The sequence below is a fragment of the Peromyscus maniculatus genome, chromosome 13 (genome assembly GCF_049852395.1).
Source record: "Peromyscus maniculatus bairdii isolate BWxNUB_F1_BW_parent chromosome 13, HU_Pman_BW_mat_3.1, whole genome shotgun sequence".
Lineage (NCBI taxonomy): Eukaryota > Metazoa > Chordata > Mammalia > Rodentia > Cricetidae > Peromyscus > Peromyscus maniculatus.
Genome location: NC_134864.1, coordinates 9,927,581 through 9,945,746, shown reverse-complemented (window position 1 = coordinate 9,945,746; position 18,166 = coordinate 9,927,581). Strand labels below are relative to the sequence as shown.

At 46.7% G+C, this 18,166-nt stretch overlaps 1 protein-coding gene across 1 annotated transcript in view; it reads right to left on the bottom strand.

The window, feature by feature from the left end:
* Nucleotides 1-14,016: 14,016 nt before the first annotated feature.
* Nucleotides 14,017-18,166, bottom strand: part of Twist2 (twist family bHLH transcription factor 2) — a 49,277-nt gene continuing 45,127 nt past the window's right edge. Inside the window, exon 2 of the mRNA XM_006995456.3 lies at nucleotides 14,017-14,722. The gene's annotated coding sequence lies outside the window, so the exon portion shown is untranslated. The remainder of the gene's footprint in view (nucleotides 14,723-18,166) is intronic.

The following is an 18,166-nucleotide window of genomic DNA, read 5'->3' as shown; positions in this document are numbered from 1 at the left end:
AAAAGCAAACCCGTGTCCCCTGGAAGAGCAGCATGCAATCTTAACCGCTGAGCCACCTCTCCAGCCCAGTTCTCCATTCTTAAGGGGTTGATTGCACAGCAGACCCTTTTCAGTTTTCGTGATGTCCAGCTATCAGGTTTTTCTTTGGTAAATTGTTTGTTTTGTGTCAAATGTATGAACTCTTTGTCCAACTCTAGATCCCAGGATTCTCTCCCACTTACAACTTTGTACTTCGTGGTTTAACCTTCACGTCTGCGGTCCGTCCTGAGTGGATGTGCCACAGGGTGTGAGGTTTGGGCTGTGCAGCTGCTCCATTATCGCACACTCGGAGGCTGTTTTCATCCCCAAGATGATCCCACGCCTCCATCGAACCAGCTGGGTGTATTTTACGTGGCTCTATTCTGGGCTTCCTTGTGTGGTCACTCAGGTGGTTTCACAGTTTGGGGCTCTCTAACTATACACTGAGTGAGTTTTGGAAAACCAGGGAGCCAAGTTCTTTGACTTGTTCTCCTTTTGCAAACTGTCAGCCTTTGTTGCCTTTCTGTATGAATTTCTGGATATTCTTCCCTATTTCTATAGTGACTATTGCTGTAGTTTAGCTTGGTAGGCCTCTCTCTTGACCTCTATGAACATGGTAGGCCTCTCTCTTGACCACTATGAACACGGTAGGCCTTTCTCTTGACCTCTGTGAACATGGTAGGCCTTTCTCTTGACCTCTATGAACACGGTATGCCTCTCTCTTGACCATTATGAACACGGTAGGCCTTTCTCTTGACCTCTGTGAACATGGTAGGCCTCTCTCTTGACCTCTGTGAACACAGTAGGCCTCTCTCTTGACCTCTATGAACATGGTAGGCCTCTCTCTTGACCACTATGAACACGGTAGGCCTTTTTCTTGACCTCTGTGAACATGGTAGGCCTCTCTCTTGACCTCTATGAATATGGTAGGCCTCTCTCTTGACCTCTGTGAACATGGTAGGCCTCTCTTGACCTCTATGAACACAGTAGGCCTTTCTCTTGACCTCTATGAACACGGTAGGCCTCTCTCTTGACCTCTATGAACATGGTAGGCCTCTCTCTTGACCTCTGTGAACATGGTAGGCCTCTCTCTTGACCTCTGTGAACATGGTAGGCCTCTCTCTTGACCTCTATGAACACAGTAGGCTTCTCTCTTGACCTCTGTGAACACGGTAGACCTCCCTCTTGACCTATATGAACACGGTAGGCCTCTCTCTTGACCTCTGTGAACATGGTAGGCCTCTCTCTTGACCACTTTCATTTGCATGTGCAGCTTTTGGTGTACAATTCCTTTGCAAGAGTGACATCTAGGAGCTTTCATTTTTTGAACAACGCAAAAGCATTGAATTGTTAAGCTTGCTGTCTTATTTAGGGTGTCTATCACTTTGATAAATGCCATAATCAAAATCAATTTAGGGAGGAAAAGGTTTATTTCAGCTTAGAGTTCCACATCACATTCCATCATGGAAGGAAGTCTAGTGGGCAGCTGTTCCAGCTTTGACCTTAAAGCACCACCCCAGTGAGGCAGCCGGTAACTGTCATGCCTACCTAGGACTTGTAGAGTTTTCTTGTTAAATTTCCACATTAGACAGAGCAGGAACACAAGGCAGGGGCTGAAGCAGAAATCATGGGCGAATGCTGCTTACTGATTTGTTGCCCATGGCTTGCTCAGTTTGCTTTCTTATTCAATTCAGGACCACCTGTCCAGGGGTGGCACTGCCCTCAATGGGCTGGGCCCTCCCATATCAATCATCAATCAAGAAAATGCCTCATAGGCTTGCCCACAGGCCAATCTGATGGAAGTATTTTCTCAATTGAGGTTCCAACTTGGGCCAATCTGATGGAAGTATTTTCTCAATTGAGGTTCCAACTTCCCAAAGGACTCTATTGTGCCAAGTTGACAAAACACTAATCAGCACAGTGACTGAGAGATAAACAGCACTGGTGGCAGCACTGGTTACGGGTGGAAAAGTCGAGGGCCACGGCCGCAACTACCAGAGTTACAAAGAGCTTTGTTAGAAGGAAGGAGAGGATAGGAGGAAGGAGAGACAGGCCTGGAGAGAAAGATGGCGGGAGCAGAAGAGAGAGCAGAGAGCAGAGAGAGAGGGTGGTGGTCCACATCCAGCTTTTTAAGGTGCAGATTGTGTGACCACGTGGCAGGTACGTAGTCGCCAGCGCCCCTGAGGACATAAGATGTAAGAACCCCAGCTGCGCATGTGCTGGAGTGAGAGCAGAATCCTAACAGTGACCCTTTGTTCATGGCTAATACATACAAATGCAATTAATTTTGTCTGTTAGTCATATATCTGGAAACTTTCTGAACTCAATAAATGTCCTAGAATTTTAAAAATCCTAGAATTTTAAAAATCCTAGAATTTTAAAAAATAGACTCTGGGATTTGGGTGTAGAGGGACATGTCATCAGCAGGCGGGTAGTCTCATGCCTCTCCAGTGTGTTTGCATTTCATTGCATTGCATTTCTTTTCTTGACTGATTGCCATGGCCTTCTATGAGCATATTAATTTGCAGCCAGCCTGATACTCTGTCTCTCTCTATCTCACATTCCATCTTTCATAGTAAATGTAATTTGGATATGGGGACTTGGTAGGTGTTTTTACTTAATTAAGTCTCTTCTATAACCATGTGTCTGAGGATTTCACTTCTCACCATCAGTGGGTGCTGAATACTGTCAAATGCTTTGCAGGTCAGTTAATAGGCCACTTGCCATTTCATTTTTATTCTTGCAACATTAATACACCGTGGTGATTACTTAAAATCTTTTCTTCTAATTTTTTTATTATTTGAGAGTTTTATGTATGTATATGATGTGTTTTCATCAAATTCACTTCCCATTCCTTCTCCTCCAATTTCTCCCCATCTCCCCGCTACTTTCCCCTCACAACTTCATGTGAAGTTTTTAAAAACTCACTGAATCCATTTAGTGCTAGAATTATGTGCATGGGTGTAAGACCATCCCTAAAAACTGATTTTTTCTTCCCTAATGGCTATCAGTCGCCAGTAGCTCCTCACGGAAGGATAGAACTTCATGAGCCCTCGCTCACCCATGCTGGGATTTCAGCTGATTTGATCTTGCACAGGTCTTGTGCAAGCAATCACAGCTGCTGTGGTTCATGTGGACAATGGTCCTGTTGTATCCAGCAAATCATGTTTTACTGCAGATGTCAGGCTCTTAAAATCTTTCTGTTTCCTCTTCCTTTATGATCTCCAAGTTTTGAGGGAATAGGGTGCTGCAGACTGCAAGAATATGAAATAGAAATTCAGCTGTATATGATAAAGCTATACCTAGAAGGGTCAAGGAATCATTCTGGAGAAGTCAAATATCAAGGAATATTTGGTGTTATTTTACTTTTAATGTATCAGCTGTTTCCTGCTACCAATTTCTTGTGTGCTCATACTCTTAGGCCATAAAGGCAAACAATATACGCTTCTCAGACCTACTGCCGATCTGAACTAGGTAACACCCCTACAGAGGCAGGCAGACTCATAGATGCATAGCTTTGTTTCTTGTGCAAATGAAGCTCAGACCCTCCTTCCCCTCACAGGTCAAATGACATTCCAGAGCAATTGACTCAGAACAAAAGGGTTTTTTGCATACCAGGTAAAGGAGGATTGAGGCAGGATTCCCAGCTTGGATCAGAGTTGTGTGGCCAGAGAAGAAATAACAAGGCAGAGTTTTTGCAGATGGGAGGTGGATTGGTTTAGGTCAGGAGAGTAGGAAATGTAGGAATGAGCATGGATGGAGGAACTGAGGACGAAGATGAGATTGGAAGCAGAAGAGCTTAGTTAGGGCTGTGAGAGGACAGGAAGAGAAGGGACAGAGAGGAGCTAAGCACAAGAGCAGAAAAGAAGCTGTGTGGAGAGAGAACAGACTCAGAAGAATAAAGTGTATGGACTAAAGAGTTTTGTGTACATAGATTCATTTAGTATCGTCCAAGATTAGATTATTGGGTGGTCATAGATTCTTCCCAGACCCTGGGAGAGGACTATCAGAGGGCTGGACCCCTCAAAGTCCTCTTTAATAAGAGTGTTATATAGCTGTCCTTGGTCCCCATAACTGGGCACTTCACAGTCTCTTAATTAATTATGGGTGTCTGAACTTATTGTCATCTTCTGTAAAAAGAAGTCTCTCTGGTGAGGGAGGCACACTATCTGTGGGTATAAATATAAGAACTTGAGGGCAGTTTATCACTATGTCCATATTGTGTAATAATGGTGTTAGTGTCTTCCCTATGACCTAGCAAGCCATGGATTTTAGTTCAGTTAAGGTACCAGACAGGGGTTCCGTCTTATGGAGGGAGGACTTTAAATCCCATAGAAAAATCTTGAACCAGCCTTACACTCCTACAGTATCTCTTACTTGATCAGTGTATTGATTGATGCATGTACATTATATGTATATGTACGTATATCCAGAAGAGGGTGTTGAATCCCCTGGAGCTAGAATTATAGGCAGTTGTGAGTCACCCAGACATTGCCGGGAGCCAAGCTCAGGTCCTCTGTACAGGCAGTATTTACTCTTAACCACTTTGCCATCTCCCCTTCCCGCAGTATTTTGATTTCCAACTGTGTGGGGTTTAGTTTTGTTTTTAGTATCAGGGTAAGTTAGCTTCATAAATTGAATTGTTTCTTCCTATTTGTTTTTTGTTTGTGACGGTGTAGAATTGTTATGGATCCCTAGTTGAATTTTTAGTACAATTTTGAGTATTAAATTGTGAATTTAGCTTCCTTAATATTTATTGGCTGTTCAAACAACCTAGTTCATACTGGGTGGATAGTAGCAAGCTATTGATTGTATGTTATGTTCAGATGGTCTGTGACCATCTTAGTTGAGAGATTTATGTAGAGTTGTCCATGATGTGCCTTTATTTTCCTTTTGAGGTCTTTAGGATCTATAATAAATTCCCATTTCATAAATGGTATTGATTTTTGCCTTTCCTTTCCCTCTGTGGATATTGCTAAACTTGTCAATGTTATTGGTTTCATCCATTTGTGTCCCTGATTTTCTTTATTGTTTAGTATTTTCAACATCAAGAACTTCTATTCTTATCTTTATTGTTTTTTCTTTTGGTTTAATTTCTCTGTTTTTAGGTTCTTTAGGTAGGAAATTAAATTTTTTATTTGAGAGATTTCAATGTATGCATTTATTGTTATCATTTTTCTTAGCGCTATTGTGTACCTATGTGTTAGTTATTTAGCCGCGTTGTGTTCTTACCCTGCAAGGAAGTGTCATGAAACACGACAGAATCCGCTTATAAGAGTTTTATTAGAGATAAAGGGATAGAGAGTGTGCAGGCCTGTGAGAGAGACACATGCGTGGAGAAGAAGGAACTGGAAACATGGCGCTCCGCTTTAAAACTGGCTGGGGGTGTGGCCAGGTCACGTCACTACTCCACGCGTGTGCGTAGATCACATGGTCACATTGCACACTTACATGGCCATGAAACGTCACGGATCCTGGTTACGCGAGACGCCTTGACCCGGAAATGGCTATCTTGACCTGGAACTAGCTAGGTGGAGGTGTCCAGGTCCGCTGGATATTCTGGTTACGAGAGACGCCCTGACCCAGAAATGCCTATCCTGACCTGGAATTGGCTAGGCAGAAGTGTCCGCCTGGTATATGCAACCGTGGGGGCGTGTTGTGAACCCTTCACTATGTCCTATAAATTTTTTTTTTTTTTTTTTTTTTGGTTTTTCGAGACAGGGTTTCTCTGCGTAGCTTTGTGCCTTTCCCGGAGCTCACTTGGTAGCCCAGGCTGGCCTCGAACTCACAGAGATCCGCCTGGCTCTGCCTCCCGAGTGCTGGGATTAAAGGCATGTGGTCCTATAAATTTTTATGTGTTGTATTTTCATTTTCTTTGATTCAATTAATTTTTAAATTTCCCTCAAGATTTCCTCTTTGACTTGTGTGTTTAAGCTTTGTAGATTTGTGTGTGTGTGTGTGTGTATGTGTGTGTGTGTGTGTGTGTGTGTGTATACACACGAGTGCACGTGTGATATGTTACTAGTATGTGACTTGACTTTGCTATGGTTGGATAATACATTTTTTATGACTTTCACTCTTTGGAATTTGTTGAATTTATCTTATGGCTGAAGATACAATCTCTTTCAATTTGTGTTTTATTAGTACTCTATATTGGCCACTCTCCTGCCTGTGGGTGTCCTGCTTCCATGTATAACATTGGCTTCTATATTCTTAGTGTTCTTTTGTTAGATTGTTCTATGAATTACTGGGAGAGGGACTGAAGTCTTCAACTATAACTTCTTCTTTCTGCTCTATTGTTTTGTTTTATTTATTTTTATTGTGTGTGTATGTGATGTATGTGTGGGAGAGGGGAGCTTATGTCACACCATATGTGTAGAGGTCAGAAGACTTTTTGGTTCTCTCTCTCTCTCATCATTATGTGGCTTCTAGGGATTGTACTCAGACTATCAGGCTTGTGCAGCAAGTGCCTTTATCTATTGAGCTAGCTTGCCAGATCCATTAGCTCTATGTCGCAGCTCTGTTGTGCAGTATGTGCACATTTAGGGTAGCTGAATGGTTAGATCCTGCTTTGTTTTGTGTTTTAAATCCAAGCTGGAGATTCCTTTCTGTTAGTATCTTTAGACTGTTTACATTTAGTGTAAATATGGCTGTGTTAGGATGTGTGTGCTATTTCCCTTTCTGCATTGTTTGTTGCATTTTTGTTTCCTTGTCTTCCCATAGTGTGCTTGAATATTTTTTATAACCCATTTTTGTTTAGTTTCAATCACCCAAGTAATGTAAATTTAGGGTAAAGATATGAATCATGTTGTGAGTGTTCACAGTTTCTCACAGGTGAATTTTCCTCTGTGGTCTGCTCAGCACAAAGACTGTTTTAATTAAAGTGCTCTGTGGTGGCTCTTTTGGGGACAGTGAGGTTTCAGAGAAGTGGAGAGAGTCTCTAAGTTGAGTCTCCCTCTCGGGAGGTCTCTGCTCCCCGCGGACTCTCGAATCTGCACAGTCTGCTGTCCACGAGGTGCTAATGGCTCGTGTACTTTGTTGTTGATCTGGAACCACTTCCCCTATACTTTAGGGTTTACATTCTCTTGCAGCTTTGTTTTGAACAGGAGTTAGTTTTGATGGCTTTGTCCCCCAAGTTCCTGGAAGTAGGAGATTCTAATCCTTTGCTTTGCTTCTCCCTTGGGATAGAGTTGAGAAGTCTGTTCAGTGTGGTTTATTTTATAAAATACTCCAGGAAATATGAGATTAGAGTGGGATTGGAAAAAGAAAGAGAAGACAGAAGGCCGGGTCCGAGATACCCCACTGATCTGGATGTCACTGTAGGCAATGGGGACTCAGCTGTGCTAAGGACTTTCAGCAGCCACAGCGAAGGGCTCAGAGTTATCCCACTCTGGGACCTGGAGGAGCAGGTTTACCAGCATTGCCCAGGTGTGAGAACCCTCTTGCACTAGTGCTCCTGGGTGAGTGTGAAATGACTAGGAAGCCATTCTGGGTGGAGGATGAGTGAACCTGACTGTCAGGACACACTTACACTCGGCTTCTTCCTTGGTAGCAATTGAAGCAAGAGGTGCCCCAAGGGGATGACAGAGGTGTGGCCTGAAGGTGTTCGAGAAAAGTTCCTCTGTTAAAAACTTAGTCCCCAAAGTCATGCATTAATACTGTCTGGGGGTAGTCAGGATTAGATGAGGGTAAGCCTCTGTGAAGGCATGACTGGCTTTCTGAAAAAAAGAAAGAGAGAGCCAGCACATTTTCTGTCTCACCATGTACCACCTCTGCCTGCCCCAGAAGCTGAGTGGGCACCAGTGCCATGGACTTGGTCTTTCCAGCCTCCAGAACCATGAGCCAAATAAACTTTTCTTTTTTATAAATGATCTTGTTACAGGTATTTTGTTATAGCTGCAGAACATGGACTAAGACCATCCCATGTAGTGCAGAATGCTCTGTAAGGCAGAGGGCAGCGGGGGCCAGTGGACTCTCCTCGCCTGCCCCTGGGTGATGAGTTCATCTCTCCTCCCTGCATTGCTTCCCTGCCAGCCTCCTTCCTCTGCTTCCTCACGGATTCAGTTCTTTTGTCTCCCAGCTTGCTTAGGGTTCACATGCCACCGCCTCCCCCACCCCTGCTGCTGACTCCAGCATCATATCCTTTTGGCTTCAGTTCTTGCAGCCAACAAGAGCAGCCTCTGTTTCCCAAACCCCTGGAGGACCCTGCTTGGCCCAGCTCATCCTTTTGATAGAGGCCACCCATGCCTGGGCTCTTGGCAGCTAAGTGGTTGTGCAGAGGCCACCCCCTCCAATCAGCAGAGTGGGAGGACAGAGATGGCTGTGTGGAGACTGTCCACATGAAGGAGGAAGACACAGGGACAGAGAGAAGTCTTCTAATCCCCCATCACCTTTAGGATGCCTCAAAATGGACAGTGGGAGGAACTGGGTCTGGAGGTCAGTGGGACCATCCAACTAATAGAAATTCGCAATTCCTTCCAACTCCTTAGCCTTGTCTGCTTTTGTTTAATCTGTGAATTGCTGGGTCAGTTCCAATATGATAAAGAGTCACATTTGTTAATCTTGGCATCAAAACAACGATTTTAAAATCTGAACAAAACTAAAGGAGCCGTGCGTTTTAAAGTGGTAAGGCCAAGAAGAGAAGGAGTGTTTTTGTGGAAAGTCTATAGCATGAAACACTGAGCAAGACCACTCTGGGCTGTGCAAATCTTTTACCCAAACCCAGTGGGGAGCTGGGGAGCATCCATCTACCTGAACAAGAAAAGATAAGTGACTTGTACCACCAGCAGCAGCTCTCGTGGGCATGCCCTGTCTAGAGCATCCTGTCCCCACAGGCAGAGCCCAGCACAGGTGTCGTTGGCTTCAGCATGTCAGCATGAAATGAGAGTCCTTCCCACCATCCATCTGGCGAGCTGGGTTGCATGGAGTCCATGGGGACCATGCAGCTCAGAGGTGGGTGCTGACCTTATCAGGATTTCTTCTCCCCTCTGGACAGCTGCGTAGCCCCAAGTACTGGCAGCAAACAGCCAGAGGTTCTTTTCAAACTCTGATCCTCCTTGTCCATTCACTTTTGAAATGGTCCCCTGGGTGGGTTTTTGGTTTTCACAATCCCTTCTTCGAAGCTATTAGTTGCTGTTTCCTTGTGCTGTGGGTCTTATCAAACCACAAAGCCATCTCTGCGCATTCTTTGAGGGATGCATGGAGGCCTTCCCAGAGCCTGGAGAGACTTCATGACCCCGGGGCCACAACCATCTGTGTTCTAAGAATATTACAGCCGCTGCACTTTCTATTCTCTTCTGTTGTTGTCAAGGTCATTTGGCCATGGTCTCTCAAGATGTCAATGTGTCAAGAAAGTTTTCTATGCTCTTCCTCATGTCCTGTCAGCCTGGCCCTTTTTAGCATTCTTCTAACTTCTCTTCTTGGTGGAAGTGTCAAATACACATTGGTTAAAATGTTCTGTGTTTTATATGGAAAAACAAAAAACCTAGGATAGCTAAAAGAATCTTGTACAATAAAGGAACCTCTGGAGGCATCATGATCCCTGACCTCAAGCTCTACTATAGAGCTATAGTAATAAAAACAGCTTGATACTGGCATAAAAACTGACATGTGGACCAATGGAATTGAATTGAAGACCCTGGCATTAATCCACACACCTATTAACATATGATTTTCGACAAAGAAGCCAAAACTGTACCATGGAAAAAAGAAAACATCTTCAACAAATGGTGCTGGCATAACTGGATCTCAACGTGTAGAAAGCTGCAAATAGATCCATATCTGTCGCCATGCACAAAACTCAAGTCCAAGTAGATCAAAGACCTCAACATGAATCCAGTTGCACTGAACTTGATAGAAGAGAAAATAGGAAGTAGTCTGAAACGAATTGGCACAGGAGATCACTTCCTAAATATAACACCAGTAGCACAGACACTGAGAGAAACAATTAATAAATGGGATCTCCTGAAACTCAGAAGCTTTTGTAGAGCAAAGGATATGGTCAATAAGACAAAATGAAAGCCTACAGAATGGGAAAAGATTTTCACTAACCCCACATCTGACAGAGTGCTGATCTCCAAAATATATAAAGAACTCACAAAGCTAGACTTCAAAATACTGAACAATCCAATCAAAAAATGGGCTACAGAGCTTAACAGAGAATTCTCAACAGAAGAATCTCAAATGGCTGAAAGGCATTTAAGGAATTGCTCAATATCCTTAGTCATCAGGGAAATGCAAATCAAAACAACCCTGAGATACCATCTTACACCTGTCAGAATGGCTAAGATCAAAAACACTGAAGACAGCTTATGTTGGAGAGGATGTGGAGCAAGGGGAACACTCCTCCACTGTTAGTGGGAATGCAAACTTGTACAGCCACTCTGGAAATCAGTATGGCAGTTGCTCAGAAAATTGGGAATAAATCTTCCTCAAGACCTAGTTATACCACTCTTGGGCATATACCCAAGGAATGCTCAATCTTACCACAAGAACACATGCTCAACTATGTTCACATCAGCATTATTCATAATAGCAAGAACCTGGAAACAGCCTAGATACCCCTCAACTGAAGATTGGATAAAGAAAATGTGGTACATATACACAATGGAGTACTACTCAGCAGTAAAAAACAATGATTTGAAATTTGCAGGCAAATGAATGGAACTAGAAAATATCATCTTGAGTGAGGTAACCCAGACTCACAAGGACAAACATAGTATGTACTCACTCATAAGTGGATACTAGATGCAAAGGAAGGGATGGCCAGACTGCAACCCCCACAACTCCAGAGAGGCTTGCTAACAGGGGAAGACCCTAGGAGGGACACATGGATGACCCTGCAAAGGAGAAGTGGATGAGTCTACATGAATGGACTGGGTGTCGGGGGGTGGTGGCAGAGGGCAAGGAGTGGGGGATGAGAACATAGGGAAATGGGAGGATCAAGCTGGAACAGGGACAGAGTGGGAGGGCAGGGAGGGAGATTCCATGATAGATGAGGACATCATGGGAATAGGAAGAGGCAGGATGCTAGGGAGGCTCTCAGGAATTCACAAGGATAACCGCACCTTGGTCTGCTGGCAGTGATCCAGAGGGTGCCTGGAGTGGTCTACTCTAGTGACCGGCCTAGCAAATAACCTAGCTGTCATCATGGAGCCTTTGTCCAGTGATAGATAGAGGCTAAGCTCTGGAAATCGATGAGAGAGAGGAGGGATTCTGCAAGCAAGGAACGTCAAGATCTTGATGGGAGGACATGCAGAGATGACTAGCCACACTAGTGGAAGCCCATGAACTGTGGACTGGTGGCTGTGGAGCCCCCATGGGATTGGACTAGGCCCTCTGGATATGGAAGACAGTTGTTTGGCTTGAACTGCTTGGGGGGCACCCAGGCAGGGGGATCGGGATCTGTCCCTAGTCTATGGGCAGGCTTCTGGGAGTGCAGTGCCTAAGGTGTGACGCCTTGCACAGCCTTGGTGCAGTGGGAAGGGGCTTGGACCTGCCTAGGCTCAGTGAGCTGGGCTCTGCTGACTCCCCATGGGAGACCTCGATTTGGGGGATGTGGGGATGCAGGGTGGCTTGGGAGGGAGGGCTGGGGAGTGGGAGGAGGGAGGAGGGGGGATCTGTGGATGGTATGTGGAGTGAGTAGAAAATTTCTTAATAAAGAAAAATGAAGAAAAAAAAAGTTCTGTGTTATAAGCAGAAATCCAGCTCAGAAGATTGTAGGATCTTGAATTCTGGAGAAATTTGATCCAGCATCCATGTGGGGTGAGCACTGACAGCCTCTGGTTCAGGGAGCACTGACTCCCCCTGTGTCACTGGTGGCCACATGTGCTGCTCCCAGCAGCTCTTCAGAGGGATCCCCTGACACCAGCTCTGCCACCCCATGCCAAAGAAATGGAGCCATCCCCAGCAAGAGCCCCCAGGCTCACTACAGCTCCTTCTCACCCCTCCCACCAGAGCCGAGCTCCTCAAGAATCATGGTGACAGACGGCTCAGTCAGGAAAGAGATTGGCCGCACAAAGACCTGAGTTTGAATCCTCAGCACTTACATAAGAAGTTCAGTTGCTGTGGCGCAAGTCTGGCCAGCACTAGGGAGGCAGAAACAGGCAGGTCTTTGCAGCAAGCCAGTTTAGCTGACTTGGTGACATCCTCATAAAATAAGGCCATGATCAGTGAGATGGAGCAGTGGGAAAGGCACTCATCTCCAAGCCTGATGACCTGAGATCAACACCACTCAATGGAAGGAGAGAACCATCTCTTCAGACCTCCACGTGTGTGCCATGGTGCACAAGACAAATAAATGTAATTAAAAATAAATAAGTAAATGAAGTAGAGAGTGATAGAAGACACAGGCTGCCAAACCTCTGGCTTCCACATGCACGGACATACACACAGGCACACACAGACACACACAGACACAGACACACACAGACACACACACACACACACACACACGCACGCACACACACACACACACACGTGTGTGTGTACACACACATGCACACACGTATAAACATGTGCATGCACACACAGAGCTACACATAAACATGTGTACACACACGTACACACAAACATGTTTGCACACACATACACACATGTGCACCCACACACATGTACACACACACCTGCCTATTTGCTTCAGGTGGTGGTGGGCCGTGGGGGCTGATGTGGAAGTCTCTGTATTGATCTTGCTTCAAGGAACCTCGGGAGCAAAGGCTGATCCCCATGAAGCTTCCTGCCAGACCCTCCTTCTATCCACTCACCCAGCCTTCTGGAGATCCCATCTTGAGAAGGAAGCCTCCGGTCATGCCCCAGCCCCGAGTCCCACCAACTGTCAGTCCCCACAGCCACCCCTTGCCTCTGCTGGCTTCCACACTGCCAGCCTGCCCTTGTGACCCCTCATTCCTGCTCCTCCCCTAGGGATCTCTGCCTCCTGCACCCTATATCTCATAGGTGGTGTCCACAAACCCAGGGATCATCCCACACGTGGCGTGTGACCTGCTTCTTGCCTTGGGCCATTGCTGCCTTCTGGCCTCATCCTTCTGGCCTCTGCTCTCTGTTGTCTGTCCTGTGGTCACCAGGGACCTCTCAGGTCACTGCACCAGCCTCGCCTCTGTGTCTTGCTGCATGGGTGGTGGCATCCTTCTGTGACTTTAGCTCTGTAGGCACCATCTGGAAACTTCACTGGACTTAGCACATGCTAGATGGTGTCAGGATTTGAAACCCCTGTTAACTGGATTGAACTCTTTCCTGTAGGACACTCACCCATGCTCTGTGTGCAACCACCCCCAACAGAACCTGGACATCATACAGACGTCTCTGACTCCCCACGCCACAGCCAGCCTCCGGGCCATCACCAACTTCTTCATCTTTACAGTCTCGTATAAAATGAAGATGTGTGCATACACACACCCACATGCCGGCCACATCCCTAGCTGCCTCTGGTGACACAGAGTAGGTATGACAGGACTCTGGTAGGACAAAGGATGTGTATCCTGGCAGACTCCTGCTGTCCCAGGAAGGAGACTCTGTAAGCCACATGGAAAGGCAGTGTGGAGACTTTGCTGTTTCCTGGCTGTGAACTTGGCCAGGAAGGTGGGTTCCTGACCCCCCCTCCCTCTGCTTCCAGACCACCAACCACTGTGAGATGGGCAGTTTCCCACCACACACTTCCCACCATAGTTTACAGCTTTGCCACAGACACAAAAGCAATGGAGCCAGCCAGTCTGCCACAAACCGAAACTTCTGAAACCGTAAACCAAAGCAGGTATTTGGTCTTTCAAGTTGTTTCCCATTTTTGTTTTGTTTTGTTTGTTTGTTTGTTTGTCTGTCACAGTGACTGAAATCAACACACTTTGGTTCCTAGGCCCGGGTCTGCCGACACTGGCGTTAACGCACATTGACCTTGCTGGCTTCCAGACATGTCTACAACTAGCAATGCGTGAAGAATCAAATGGATGCCTCTTGCCCTTTCTCGTCCCCTTTAGAGCAACAAGACAATTCATTTCTGCAACCCACTCAGCTCCCAGGCACAGAGATGAGAACAGAGGGGCAGCAGAGGGCTGTGCGGGGCTCTTTATTGTTCCCGGGTGTGGAGCATAATACACAGCGCGTGGTGGTCACTTAGCTGGTAAAATATCTCAATAAATAAACAAACAAGCAACATATACACTGAACAGGGAATATAAAAAAATGGCTCGCTGAGCAGGCCATGGAGAAATAAAGAGCAGGAGTGTGCGGGCAAGAATTCCAGGCTTCCTCGAAACAGTCACGGGAGGTCTGGGGTGGGATGGGTCTTGGGTTCTTGTTCTGAGAGCCTTGGTCCAGTTTAAACAGGTTCTACAAGAATGCATTTCTGTTTTATTTAAAAATATACATTAAAAAAAGGCACTTAGAGGGAAATACAATCCAATATATCCTTACAGATGCACTTCTGAATCTAGAGCTTTCCAGAAAGATTCCCCCAAACCAAAACCCAGGAGAATGATCCAATGGTAAGGAGATGAGGCCACAGAAGTCACTGGCAGGATGGCTGGTGCCTATCCCATGGGGCATCTCTGAGAAGGATGTGAACCCAGGTCTGCTGTCCCCTCTGAACTCTCAGCTCGGGCGCTGGGGGCATGTGGGGCCACGAGGTTGTCCAGGTGTCAAAAGTCAGAGCCGCAGATGCATCCAGTTCCACTTACGCCGAGGCATGCGGGTGGGTCTGAAAGAGAAGGAGACGGGGTGAGATGTGGCAGCACTCGGCATTTGGGGAAGTGTGGCCTTTCTCCGGGGGACCCTGAGGCTGTGGGGATGGAGAACTGGATCTGTCTCATTTGTACCAATTTCGGACTTCTCCCCCCGAGAAGCTGAGCAAGTGCAGGGCCAGACCCAGGAGTTCCCAGGCCCCAGGAAGGCTGTTCTCCGCTAGTCGGGGCATCAGTGGTGGTGACCAGAGCCATGGGGCGATGATGCAGAAAGACAGCTGTGGGCAGCTGTCAAAGGCAGACGGAGTTCTCTCTGCAAATTCTTGGGAACCCATATTTATGCTTCGGAAATAATGATAGGTTCCCAAGAAGTTGCGTTAACATCTAGAAAAATCGTATCAGTATTTCAACCCTTTCCCCTAAAGTATCAACAGACCCCTACAGCACCATAGCTTCAATATCTGCATAGACCCAGAGCTCATTTACATGCCTTTGTGCATGGTGTGGGACATACATATGTGTACAGGATGTGTGGAGAAATTTGTGTGTGTGTGTGTGTGTGTGTGTGTGTGTGTGTGTGTGTGCTGTACGTGTGGTGTGTGATACGTGTATAGTGTGTGTGGTGTGTGATGTGTGTGTATAGTGTATGTATGTGTGGTGTGTATATAGTGTGTATGGTGTATGATATGTATGTATAATGTATGTGTTGTGTGTGGTATGTGATGTGTGGATATGTGGGTGGTATGTGATGTGTGCATATAGTGTATGTATGGTGTGTGATATGTGTGTGTATACTGTATGCTTAGTATGTGTGGTGTGTGATGTGTGTGTATAGTATATGTGTGTGTGGTGTGTGTATAGTGCATGTGTTGTGTGTGGTATGTGATGTGTGTATATAGTGTATGTGTAGTATGTGACGTACGTATATAGTATATGTATAGTATGTGATGTATGTATCTAGTGTGTGTGGTATGTGATATGTGTGTATGGTGTGTGTGTGGCATGTGACATGTGTATATAGTGTATGTGTGGTGTGCGATATGTGTAAAAGTATGCGTGATGTTGCTTAGTATGTGTAGAGTGGGCATGTGTGACATGTGTACAGTAAGGAGTGTAGTGTCTACTGTGTTGGTTTCTCACTCCCTCAGCTGTCACTGAGATATACTTTCCCATGACCACAAGGTCATACAACTGAGTTTTAAGTCATGTGGGCCAGTGAGGATGGAGCCAATGAGACCCGACGCTAGCGCAGCTCATGACCTCAAGGTGTGGGAGCCTCCTGGGTGTCACCTAGCACAGCCTCTGCTGGTGCCACTTCCTGTAGCATTCAGATATGGACAGCAGGTCAAATGTCACGTTCATAGAGAGAGGCTGTAGTCCCATGCCACACACCCATGACCTGTGAGGCAATACACTTACACATACATACATACATACACACATATGGACATACATGTGCACACATATATGCACACACATGCCTGAAACACACTGGGTGCTCTGTGCAGAAACAGCCCATCCTCCCTTAGGGAAGGCTGACCTGGAGCCAAACTGCCTGGGAGGGAGGGAGCGTAGACAGGCGACAGGACAGAGTGACCGTTCTCTGGGGAAGGGCACCTGTGCAGAGGATGGAAAGTCCTTGAGGACTCTGGCGGTTTTGACAACAGGTCTCTGCCACTTGCGTGTGCCCACCTGGAGCTCACTGATGTGTGGGGAGACAGTTAGACGCTGGTCAGAAGGAGGGGTGGCCATTTATCCAGGGTCGCGTTGGTGCCACGTGGTCCACGGTGTGAGGAGGAAACACGTGGAAAGTAAGGATGGTCCCACACCATCATCCAGGTGGGCGATGAAGCCGCTAAGGTGGGGACGGCCAGGTCTGAGCCGTCCTCCAGGGCAGCCGCCACACTGCTGCCACGCCTGCTGGTGTGCAAGTCTCTCAGATATCCAGCCATACTCTGCCCAAGGCCTGAACTCTGTGAGGGGCTTTTCTATGCTCCCGAATGCTTTCCCCTTCTGGAACCATGATAACAATCTAGAAAGTCTAAAATTTTCCCTAAAATTGGGCACACACACACACAGGCACACACAGACATACACACACACACACACACACACACACACACACACACACAGACACACACAGACACACAGACACACACACACAGGCACACACAGACATACACATACACATACACACACACACACACACACACACACACACACACACACACACACACACGCCTTGCTTGCTCCCTCTTCCTTCCTTCCACCTCCTTTTTTCAAGTTCAGAGTACTCCAAATATTTAAGCCTTTTTAAGTGGTCCCGGGCAGAGAGTCAAAGGCTGCTCTATTGGAGAATGTGGTTATAATTAGATAATTAATGGGGGGTGGGGGAGGGAGCTAAATGGAAGCCTTCCTCAGTGGGAGGAAATAATTAAACAGCTTTTGATATCTGAGCCGAGCCGGCCCGCCAGGGGAAGCACAGGATAGTCCACGGAAAGCACAGAGGGGCAGGGGCTGTCCCAACAGGGCAGGTTTTGGGGTTGGCTTCATCTGCCGCAGGAGCCCGGGGCTCAGGCAGAGGCAAGCGGCAGGTTCATCAGTCTTCTTGACTGAGAGCCTCCCCGCCTAACCCCCTGATGTCGCCTTGACCCCACATGTCTGTAGACGCGGGCAAATGTAAAACATCTGGGCTCAAGATGGCCTCGCCACTGAAGGGCTACCCGGCCCCGTGCCTGGGCCTCCTGTGGCTCACTCCGGCCGGCTCTGCATGGCCCCAGCCGGCTGCAGAGCTGCCGCAGCTGGACTGAGAGCTCAGTGGTCCCCCGAAACAGATCACCCGGTACCTCGTGCGGCCAAAGGAAGGCACGCGGTGCTGGCTGTGGAGTGTCTGTCTGTCCATGGCTGCTCTTCCATCCTCCCTCTCTCTCCCTCACTCTTTTTTTCTTCCACACGCACACCCATCACATCCCAGCATGTACTGAGTGTCTGGCGTGTGCAAGGAATGGCGCTGGTCTCCGAAAAGGCTGAGATGAATCAGCGAGTCTGACAGCGGAAGAAACACGTATATAAACTAGACACTGAAAACTGTCTCAAGGAAAGCACAGGCCAGATGCTGCTGCAATGGAGGTTTAGCTGGACTGTCAGAAAGAGCACACTGTGTGCATGTGCACATCACATGCACACACACACATTTGTGCATACACATATGCACACACACATGCACATGCATACACATGTATACACACATGCGTACATACACATGCATGTGCACACACATGTATACTCACATGCACACACATGTATAAGCACGCATATACACACATACATATGTACATACACAGGAATAAACACACAAATGTATGCATATACACACATATGCACACAACACATCTGGATTTCTCACATGGTGCCCCAAGAAGTGGAAGAGGAAGTGACCACAACCATGGGTGTGGTCATCA